This window comes from Silurus meridionalis, chromosome 26, assembly GCF_014805685.1.
Source record: "Silurus meridionalis isolate SWU-2019-XX chromosome 26, ASM1480568v1, whole genome shotgun sequence".
NCBI lineage: Eukaryota > Metazoa > Chordata > Actinopteri > Siluriformes > Siluridae > Silurus > Silurus meridionalis.
In genome coordinates, this window is record NC_060909.1 from 18,415,122 (window position 1) to 18,427,335 (window position 12,214).

Below are 12,214 nucleotides of genomic sequence, written 5' to 3' on the forward strand. Positions count from 1 at the left end.
TGAAGAAGGCTCGTTAATGTTCTCCAAGCGTAGCTAGATCAGTAAGCTCCTGTTATGTTTGTTTAGATTCGGCAGCAGCGTGGCGTAACTATGGGCTATTGCGTTTCAACACACTGTCAATCCGATTTCCTGTTTAGAAAACAGGAGGCATGCGAACGTACACAATCCAAACACGATGCTCAAAGTGAGAGTTACAGTGTTTCAACAAAACCACGTCTATTCTCAAGTTATTTCAATTTCTATCACACAAACCGAGTTTCTTACACATGCTCCCCAGATCACCTGTAAATTTCTGTGCACTTTTTAATTACACAACGAAAAATATGATTATCCAGAAGTTGAAAAGAGATCTTTGAAATAAGCTGGACAGCTGACAGTTTTCCAGTAGCGGGACTTGCCGTTTTGAACAAACACAGCCATGACTTTGCTGTGACGAGCCGTTACCGTGAATCAAGTGTTCATGTTCCATGAAAAGTCCGAACGCCAAGGACAAAAACTTTTTCCCGTTGCCATGTGAATCTGCAACGCGTGCATCTCTAACGAGGGCCTGTGCATGTTTTTATGGCAAATTAAAACCTATCCAACTGTCATCGCAAAGACAAAGTTCCTGACTCATAGATGGATCCGCAAGCCAATTCTTTTTTTTTCTCCCCATTTGCTCAACGCTGTTTGAAGTAAAACGCAATTTTTATTAAAACGTTCCTCTTTAAATGATCAATAATAATAATAAAACTAATAAAGATTTATTTTCAACATTTAGTTTAACTAGGGTAAGCTTTGGCTAGAGTTCTTGTTTGCAGCCAGAGTTAAAGTGAATAGGAAAAACCAATAAACATCTGACAGAAGATGCTTCTGTGTGGCTAACTAGAAGCCCTGAACCACCAATGAAAGTGTAACTCGCAGCACCAACTGTTTAACCACTCCAGCTCATTCCATGTGCCAGCGATTCTCTAGGAACTTTATTAGGAGCACATTCCTTTCCAAACTACAAAGGTCACGACCTCAGCGTCTTCAAACGTAGGTACAAACGCTGGCGAAATGATTTGCGGTGTATTGCTGCCAGTACATCATTATTTAGCCTGTTTCTCTGTCTTTACACCAAATGGTTGTTTAAATGATTTACAAAAACTAAGAATATTATAAATGACATTGTCCAGACCCACCTTTTGTTTGGGTAGACCAATTTTGTTTTTGAACTTTTTTTTTTTTTGCTTTTTACTTCATACATAAGATGTTGTGCATCGTGTATGATAAATGAACAACGTCTGGAGAACATATGGTGAGAACAGGGTTGGAGGCATCGTGCGCCAAATGGCGAACAACCAACATCGGATTTCTCACAACATGATCGGCCCGTGATCCTGCTTTGGCTCGGAGAGAGCAGATATTTGGATCATGGAATAAAATATACAGTTGTAAAAAAATAAAAAATAAAGAATAAAGAAAGAGTGATTAACAAGTTTCCGGTTTCTGAAGCAATTGTTTTCATATTGTTTTTAATTCCACCATATTTAATTCTATGCAGTTGATTTTTTTACCTCAGAAACACAGGCTAAAACCTAAATAGACCTGTACCAGTGTATAGTTAGCATGAAAATTCAGGTTTTCTTTTCGTTTTTCCTTTTACACGAGCTATAGCATGACAGATGCTTGTGAGTCACATTCCAACTTGCAGCCCCGGGATTAGAGCAGTGACCTTTTCAGGTTCTGTTCCTGATCCTTGACTGCCTAAACCCTAATCCAAAATCTTGACTAAAGGCCAAACCAAACACTCTTGCATTGTATTCGATTTAATCCTTACATCTACTCCGCAAAATGGAACCTCGTCAAGAAAAATCCTTAAAAAGCAGCAGTTGAAGATACATGCCAGAGTAGCTCTCTTAATGACCACCAACGATGCTTGTTTAAGTAATCACCCCCCAGCTTGAGCCTTTGAACAGTTTACTACCTGGTGGGTTAGTCAGAGAAGTACCCAGGGGAAGGGTAAATCTGAAGAAGCTCTTCAGAATCTGAGAAGATATCAACGGACACTTTAAATTTGATAGAAACCAAATACTATGAAGCATGGTGGTGGTCGTATTGTGTTGTACCTTTGGCCTCTTGGTTGGCATTTCTGCCTAATGCTTTTGGAGTCTCCGATGTTCTACTTATTTAATAATGGATTTCTACTCAGCTCATGTAACTCCCATAATTGCTCACAGATTCTCTGAGATATCATGTTTGATCCCTCCTGCAGATTAATGACATCAAATCCTAAATCCATTGAATACTCTGTAAAGGTAAGAGAGAAGGAATAAATGCTTGAAAATTACTTCCAGGGGCGAAAAAGTGCCACAGGTACAATTCATTCGCTGAGAAGAAAAGACAAAAGACAAGACACACTACTCCATCTTCCAGTTCAGTCATTTTCTCTTTGACGTTAATCCTCGAGCCGTGCTTGATGCGGTTTCCTGTCAGCACCAGGATATCCTTCGCATTACTCCTCTCAGATTGGCGAGTATCCATATGCTTTGGGGAGATAATCATTCTACAGGATTTATACTGAACGTTTTTATTGATTAGTTCCTTGTTAAAGCTCACTCCCATGTTACTCGTTTGTTTATGTGCAAGCTGAATGGATTGAACCGAAACCCTTGATAATTTACCAACCAATAGATGTATAAATAATGTTACACTACATGCACAGTGGATTTTTAAAAACCCCATTCCACAAGTAGTCTCCATTTGCTGTTATAAAAACCTCCACCAAGATTTTGTAGAGATTTTCCGCTTATTCAGCTACAAGGGTGTTTGTAAAGTGAGGTATTGGTGTAGGTAAGGAGGCCCAGGGTTGGAGTGTTACAGCAGGAGATCTACTCCAACCCAGGTACAGCATATATTCATGAAGCTGGCTTTGTGCACAGGGGCACTGTCATGCTGAAACAGGTTTGGGTCTTCTAGTACAATCGAAGGAAAGACATCCTATACAGTTTTGTATGCTAACAGTTTGCAGTAGAACCACAGATAGCTGGAAAAGTCAGGAAATCAGGCATCTCAATATTTTTTCTTTTTTTTGGTCATACAGTTTGTGCTGCATTTCTCACAATTTAAGGCTCCCAATGATGCTCTTGGTGTTTCCCGTCTTGTAGAATTGGTTTGTAAGGTTTACCGAAAGCAAACCAGTACAACTTTAACACAATCCCGTTTGCTTGAGACAACACCAAGCTAGCCACAAGCTGCTAACCGCTATCATAAAAGTCCTAAAAAACGTTCGCCAACAAAAACACTTCGCTCTCGAGGCAACGGAGGAATGCAGTATTTTTTTCAGCTGCGGCTCTCTGAACCGGGGAGATTTTTTAATTTTTATTTATTTAAACTAATATTACTAATTAATATTATTGATTTATTTTAGTTACCTGTTCGTACACTTTGTTTTGGAAAAGAAAAAAAACAAAACATATTTAATAGGAAAAAAACCAAAAAATATGATTGAATAAAAAAAAAAAAAAATTATAATTATAAATTACAAATATTGATTGAAAATAAAAAAATATAATTAGTAATACAATGATTGCAAAAGATAATAAAATAAAACCAAAACATAAACAAAGACAAAATTAATAAATATATTATCAATTAATTAATTTTTGAACATACAGATATTTTCAATGTTTTTTTCTGAAATTACATAACTTTTCTGGGGGCCTATAAATAAATAAATTACTGCTTTGGTTAACATTTATGGAAGGAGTCTCCAGTGGCAATGCTTTATGTAGCAAGTCAGAGGTAAAGTTGTAAAGCTGTAAAATTTCTCCCCATGGTTAATAAATTTAAGAGAGGGAGGGGGTGCTGGGGGGGTGGGTCAGGGGTATAGTTGTATTTCATTTCTTATGCATTATTGTTCAAAATACATCTCTTTAACAGGAAAAAATAAAAAATAAAAAGATCCCAGACCAATGAAAGAGGAAAAGGAGAAACCTTGAGTCCGCTCGGTATTTATGGAAGTCTGATCCATACACATCTGTCTCCAAAGTGGATACACAAACAGTCTCGAATTTGGCAGCAATCAGGAGACTCCGCTGCTCATAATGACCCTAGCAGAAAATCTCAACACCGTCATCCATCTCTCTTTCTCTCTTTCTCCCTCTCGCTGCCTTTTTCCTCTTTCGTTCCTTCTTCCTTGCTCATCTTTCATTCCTTTTTGACAGTCCAGGGCGCACACAGCGCAGGCCAGATTTTACAGCTGCTAAAAGCCTGTGCCGTTTATAGAGGCGGCTGGAGGAGCCATTATGGGCACAAGGGTGCGTTTCCCCTCTTCCTTCACTCACATATATGAATTTTGTTGGGGTTTTTTTGTTTTCTTTCTTTATCTTTTTTTTTTGGAAGGGGTGTAATCCTACTGCTCAATTTCTCCCAAACCCTGACTGCACATTAAGCATTTCTGCGTTCCAGTAAGATCTCAGTTCCAGAGTGCCATAAAGGGACGCAGGGAGGGAAAAAAAAAAGAGCTGAGACCTTGACAGCCATCAGTGGAGCTGCTCGGGCCTACAGTGAGATCACAGCTGAGGCATGCAGGGATACCGCAAACAGTCCTGGCTGTACGCACACTTTTCACATACGATTCCTTTCCTCCTGTCTTGGAAAAACAGAGAGTGAAAATGCCCGAGAGTAAACAAGGAGTTTTATCCACTCCACCATGAGGTTTGCATCGTGTCTCACCTCAACAGCACGTTAATTACATATAAATACCACATAAATACAAAAAGATCAATCATTAGAAACCATGTGGTTTAATATTAACGCTTATCCCAGACATTAGCGTCTCCATGCCGGATGAGACAGGAGGGACTTTTCCTGTTCCACTTATCGCGCAGCAGGTGTCACTGTGATATGTCTGCTAGAGAATGTCGGAGAACATGTTTTACACCAGCAGGACAGATGTTCAGCCGTCTGTCTGACTGTCTGTCTGTCACTCACTTCCTGATTGACTCCAGAAAGAAAAAATACATCCAGACACAAAGAGAGTCTGAGACACACAATGTATATTTTTGTCTCTGTCTTGCTCTCTGTCTGTCTGTTTCAGTTTTTCTCTCTGTCTTGCTCAGGCTCTGTTTTATTACTCTCTCTCTCTCTCTCTGTTTGTCTTAGTCTTAGTCTGTATTTGTGTTTCAGTTTCTCTTTGTCTCTGTCTCAGAGCCTTTCTGAATGAGACTCTCTCTCTCTGTCTCTCTCTCTCTCTCTCTCAGTCCAAGTCTCTTTCTGCCTCTGTCTCTCTCTCTTTTTGTCTCTCTCTCTCTCCTCTGCTGATTCAGTCTTTTTCTCTGTCTTTCTCTGGCTATGTCTCAGAGTCCTTCTCTGTTTGTCTTTCTCTTTCTCACTTTCCTCTGTTTCAGTCTTTCACTCACATTGTGTCTGTCTCAGTTTCTCTCTCTCTCTCTCTCTCTCTCTCTCTCTCACTCTGTCTTTTTCTGTCTCAGTCTCTCACTTTCTCTGCCACTGTTTCAGTCTTTCTTTCTTTGCTCTGAGGTAAACAATAATAGCACTTTTCTTTGCCAGCCACTCCCCAGTGTCATGCTCTTTTTGTACTCATAGCTCTATGCTAGTACTTGATCTTTAGCCCAATAATGCAATATGCTAGGATTTGTACTCTGTCCTTTCTTAGCTCTATGCTAACCTAAACATTGTATATTGCAGATTTATGCTAGTTTTATGCTACCTGCCTCTACTAACATGCTAGTCGCACTTAGCACTTTCTAGCTGCCTTGTCACTAAGGGTTGCCATGTCTTTTGAGTATATGCCCTTTTTCTCCTGGTTTAGCTTTGGTTGGGACAAAAGAAAAGAAAAAAAAACATTTTGGAGTTTGGAGTACTTGTGTTTTCTAATTCTAACTTTTTTTGGAGAGACACAGATGCTGGGGGTTTTCCTGTTGTTATGAGTTCATCATTTGTGGGTTTCATTGCAGGCTACAGCAGAAGTGACGGGGGAAAAAGTGCTCATGGGTGTAAATGAATAGATGGGAAAAAGAGAATGGGTGTGTATGTGAGAGTGTGTGTCATATTGAAGTGCCAGGTTTTCCCAGTAGACGCTACATAGTGATAGCTGGCAAAACATTACATTGGAAAAATAGGATTGTGAAAACGATGATGTCGTTACTGTACAAAGCAAGTCATGAAATTGTTCACAGATGAAACAAATTGGATTCAAAAGCAAAAAGTAGAGAGGCAGAGACGTAAGCGCAAAACAAGAGAGATACAGCATACAAACTTACAATCGGCATGAACTGAACCTCTTTAAAATGAAAATGGACGAGGTCTGAAGGCCCACTTACGCTCCAGAGACAACTGGTCCTAAGTTGTAGCTCAGTTTCTTGGTGAATGTTGCATCAATTGAACATATTGCACATTGAACCTTTTTATGTAAAGTGAAGATATTTTTCTCTTTCAACTTGCCTCCTTTTCCCTTGGCGTTTGTTTACTTCATTGAAACGTCGTGGCAATGACACAAAAAAAAGTTCGTTTTTGAAAGCCTCGCATTTTCTGTGATGTAAATTTACTTTGGAGTGTGTTTTCAAAAGGCTACGATTTCGTTGACTTTCGTTTCAGTGTGGACAGAAGGTCAAATCGTTCCGAAAAATGTGCGTTTTCAAATGAAATGTATTAGCGTGGATATGACCACAGAGTCATACTTCCATTCTTACCACAGGACTCATTTCAATTTAAAAATCTGCTGACATTCAGCATCTCCGTCAGACCAAGTGATTTTCGACTGAGCAAGGTAATCGGTTTGAGGGAGTCTGGTTTAGAGCTCTCAAGCTCTTTACTATTACACATGGAAGTGTTTGCTTCTCCAAACTTGGCAGCACGACATGCCGTTATGGTCCTGATCCCAGAAACCTGGTTTGTTAACACAAACAGCACTCCAGTAATCTCGCTGTCATTATTTGCATCCACAGGAGACCAAGAATGAATGATCTCTGAGCAAATCGTCAGGGAGCAGCCAAAAATGGAAGTCGTGGTCGACGAGTGAGAGAAAAGTGTTAATCTTGTGTTCGGGCTGGAAGATTTCAATGACACCCTGGCCACCATTGAAAAGGGGAGCAGAACTAGATGGACAGTCGGGGAAAAAAAAAACCCATCGGACTTGCAGTTGGGTAACTAAGACGTATTGCTGGGTGAAGTTGTTTCACACATTTTGAAAGAAACCAGCCAGGGCAGCGAAGAAAACTTTCCACCAGCCTACGGAACTGTAACTGCCATGGAAATAAAAATGTGGAGCAGAATTCATGGCCAAGCTCCTGCCATGTAACAAGACTGGCACTGCCAGCTGCCCGGAACTGACTGGAGCTGCCTTACGTCCGGTTGTCTGCCATACATCTGCGGAATGTGCTTCTGATTAGGTGTGTGTTCATGTGCAGGCTGGCTTGGTGTCATGAGCAAAGTGCAGAGGGACTGAAGTTTGGATTTCAAATGTCAAACACTGATGACGGCCCTCTCGAGAGCTCGGCTGAGCAAAATCCCACCTGCAAAGGGAGAACCTCACACAAAGCACTCGGGCCTCCAGTGGTAATAAAAAGGAGCTTGCATAAAAACAGCTCTGCTGGTTCAATTTACAAGGAAACCATTAAAATACTACTAAAAAAAATTTTCAAGCAAAGGTACATTTTACTTGTCAGATGTACCTTACAACACAGTGAAATACTTTCTCCGCATGTCCAAGCGATGTTAGGAAGCTGGGGCACAGCACAGGGTCAGCCATGATACAGCACCCTTGAGAACAGAGGGTTAAGGGTTTAGCTCAAATACCCAAGAGTGACAGCTTAACGAAACCTGGGCTTGAACCCCCAACCTTTGAACCAGTTACCCAGAGGCTAAACTAACAGAAATAAGTGACTAAATATATTACACTGTATATTTTCTATATAAATCTGTATTGTTCACCAATGAGGGTTTATGGTGGGTTTAAAAGCATCGCATCTTGTTAATTAAATTCTTGCGGAATTTCCATTAAAACCCAAACCAGACATGATCGCTATTTCCTAATGAAGAAAAAGAAGCAAATGAAACTCACTTTTCCGCACGTCATGCCATACTCTTTGTCTTTCTTTCCTCTGCGGCTTCATTCTCAGGTCCGGTCAAAGCCTCAGGCACAGGTTAATTTGTGCTCTTTCTTTCGACAATAACTCAATCTCACCTTCCTTTCCTAGGCAGGTTTTGTCTTCCTCTGGTCATCACCGTGGTGACTCCATTTTCCCATAATTTAGTCGAGGCCTGCGGAGGAAAATTCCAGCCGTCACAATCGGTTCGCGTCAAATTCACCTGCTCAAAACATTTGGCTTGTGGTTATTCTCGAGATGAAGTACAATTCTCCTAGACACATGGTATATCATGCTAGCTGTCCTTGCTAGCTATCGGATGCAAAATTCACTACCAAGGGAGTTCACCATGTGTGTGTGTGTGTGTGTGTGTGTGTGTGTGTGTGTGTGTGTGTGTGTGTGAGTGTGGCTCAGTCCCATTGCCTGCAACTAATTGTCATTTTCTAGAACTTTATATGAATTCTCAGTAACCCCATCACCTTGACATTAAAACCAATATCCTTCATGGACACTCCTCAGACATATGTGCCATATTTAGTTAAAGTGCAAGTCAGATGCCTCCATTGGTCTCCTGTTTCCTCTGTATACTGAACTGTTTATAAGAACTGTAGCAACACTCCTTCTGAAATGCCCGAGGCCCTTGCAGGCTTCCTTCAAGATTTAAACTGATGTAAAACAGACAGAGTGCAACTTCCTATTTGGATGCCAGTTGCTGTCACTGTCCTTCTTCATCTTTAATTTTGGGTAATTTTATTCTTTAGCCAAACTTTCTGGATGTCCACAATATATAACTATAAAAACTGTCTAAACACCTACACTTCAGAGTATTAAGGTTTTCAGAAGTTCAGTGTACTGAAATATATGGGTTAGTGCTATCGTTCTCAGTCTAGTCTTTGTATTTACTTGTCATGGGCTTTGTTGTTGATCTTGAACAAGGGTTTCTAAAAAAAAAAAAAAACCCACCATAATCAATGTAACAATGTACAAATGAAACCAACTAGTTGAAGCGAAGATTTGGCTTTGATACATATTTAAGAGCTTTTGGCTCTTGCATTCATTTGGACTTGACCATGGCTTAGACTCCGTTAAGACTTGGTCCTGACTCGATCTTGGCTAGTCTGGTTTTGGACTTGATAATGGTAGTTTCGCAGACAGCCATAACTTCAATGTTTTATAGGAACAAGTGAAGTTCAAGAAGCTGAAAGTAAGTGCAGGTATAATTTTATGTTTCTTTTTTCCCAGAACATGGGTGCTTGAGGTTTAACTTCCTGGTGCAGGCAGAGCAGTTTATAGATTTATTCTCTAGATACTAAGGTGGTTTTACAATGTATGTAAGCTGCCTTGTCACCTGTGATTTCAAGACTCTTGTGTGTCTCTACCAGACAGCAAGCAATTCAGAACATTCTCCTCATGCATGTCTGCAAGCTTGTTCTCTGGGGTATCTAAGAGAGTACCTTGACAGACATCATAACACTACCATGGGGAGGTGGTACCCCTGGAATTGTTGGAGCTAAGGGACTTATAGAGCAGGGTCATTAACCAGTAATCACACAAACATGCATGGATTCACACGGCATGAACCGGAAGACCTCTTTCTTACAAAGTAGAGCAACGTGGTCACCTAGAGGCACAGAAGGCATAAGAAATCTCCTGAATTTTTTCCTACACCTCTTGCTGCGGTTTGTTTTTTATCCAACAGGAAGCATCAGCTTGAAAGCTACTCAAGTGGGCACACTGATGACTAGCTTCATTAAGAGGACCTGTCAGTATTGGAAGGAATGGTGGCTGAGGCTACGTCTACACCAGAGGGTGTCCAATCTTTTCCACAATGGGCCGGTGTGGGTGCAGGTTTTCATTCCAACCAATTTCCCATACTGGCCCTTGTGGAAACGATTGGAGACCACTGGACTACACTAATGCTCAGATTAAATTTGGGCATTACCAAGCTGCCTATGTTTGATCCTTAAGCAAGACCTTTAAGGGTTACGGTTAGGGAGCCACTAAGCCCCCTCAAGTTAGAAATCCTTAATTCCTCTCCATACAGGTTGCTAATATGGTACCATTTACAAAAGCTTATTTTTTTTGCTGGCATTCACATTTACAAGAAGGGGTAAGTGCACTCATTGCAGTAATGTTTTGTAGGGTGCCCCCTGAGTTCAAAGTGGCCATACCCTGGACCTCAGAGAATCATGCTTATATGCATAACGTAAACCAGTGCTCCTTATCAAACAACGCAACACAGCGGCCTCAGAGTTTTACACAGCCCTGTAATAAGTGCAAAGTATGGATCCTGTTGTGAACATGTGTTTTTGTTTTTTAAAAGTCTTTCCTTTGAGTGGGTCTTGTTTGGCGTGTGAGTCTCCCAAAGGACTTTAGAAGATTAGAGTCTGTATTTCTGAAAGATACTTTCAAAATTTTTTTACAGTTTCACTCAGCTGGAGGCAACAAGGGAAGTCTAGCTACACATGGCCTTTTGTGCAATCGCCTCTTTCTTTCTCTCTCTCTCTCTCTCTCTCTCTCTCTCTCTCTTTCCCTCATTAAGGAATGAAGAGATTCTTGGTCAGTGATGCAGAAAGAACGAAGACATCGACCACATCACAAGTTTGCATGCATCCACACAAACACACATCTACACACTGACTTAATAACTCTATAGAGCTTAAACTTAATGCAGATGTAAGTTCTTCCAAAACAAGATACAATGCATGTCAATGCTACACACACACACACACACACACACACACAGACCACACCAGGTGCTGTAGGTTAACATGTCATAAACAGAATTGTGCCCTTTCTTCAGATGCCTAAAAAAGGAAAAACATCCAGACATGGTTTACATTCACTTACATTTACTCTCTCTTTCTCACTTACCTTAGGACAGAACACTACACATGCTATGTTCTCCTTGACCCCTGACCTTGAAATTTTGCTCAGCACACACACACCCCTAGTGGCAGGAATGGCTCCAAACAAACTAATTAATTTTCCATCTATGTTCCAAAGTTCTTTTCAGAACCGCCCTGAACAAAAACGAAATAGTTGCTATTGAGTTCAGAACCTTTTAAAGGTTCTTAACATTTCCATAACTATCCCAAATGAGCATTAAGCAATTCCTGGACTCTTTCAAAACACTTTTGCACAGTTTCTGGACTGGATCAGATCATTGATCAGAAGTATTATGAACAAGATTTACACCTGAACCTTTTGCAAAACCATGCTGAAGAAAACAGTTCCTAAACTCATTGGACTCTTTTGAAAACTAAAAGGTTGCTGAAAATATCATGAAAAAGACATTTACACAGTTGCTTTACAAGTTCTAAATAATTAGAGGTCCAGAACTTCACTGGAATAAAAATGACAGATTTTAAAATAATAAAAATAATTAAATCTGTATAAGGAAAGGCTTTTACTTACCACATGAACATTACATCAAAGAGAAATTGTTTCTTCACATAAAGTATCAAAGCTTGCTAGGAAACTGGGGTCAGCTGGGGACACATTTACATTTTTGGCATTTGGCAATACCATTATTGACCTCATTTAAGGGCAACAGTGGTAACATGGCAGTGCTGGTGCACAAACCCCTGACCTTCAAATCACTAACACAGAGCTTCAACTATTAAACTCCCAGTCCTACAAATGAATGGTTTTATAGTATGTATCAATGTACTGGTATGGAATTAACTTGACCACGTAATTACCATACTATCCAGTACTACCCTGAGAAATATCAGTAAGCAATTGATATAAATTACACATTTCTTGGAAAGTTTACTGTGTTCTTCTGGAAAAAAATTTCTGGAACTACTAAAAGAAGATTTTAAAAGATGATTAGCCATTTTATTTGTGACATATACAGTACATTACAGCAAGGTGAAATTCATCCTTCGCTTATCCCAACTTGCTTCACAGCTGGGGTCCAGGTGCAGGGTCAGCCATGATACAGCGCCGCTGGAGCAAAGAGGGTTAATGGCCTTGCTCAAGAGCCCAGGAGTGGCAGCTTAGTGACGCCGGGGCTTGAACCCCCCGCACTCTATACTATATGGTGATGTTTAACACCTTCGTTTTTTCTAAACATTTCAAGCAATGAAACAGAATTCTCCAGAGCACAAAATGCACACTGGATAGCTTTTGAATTC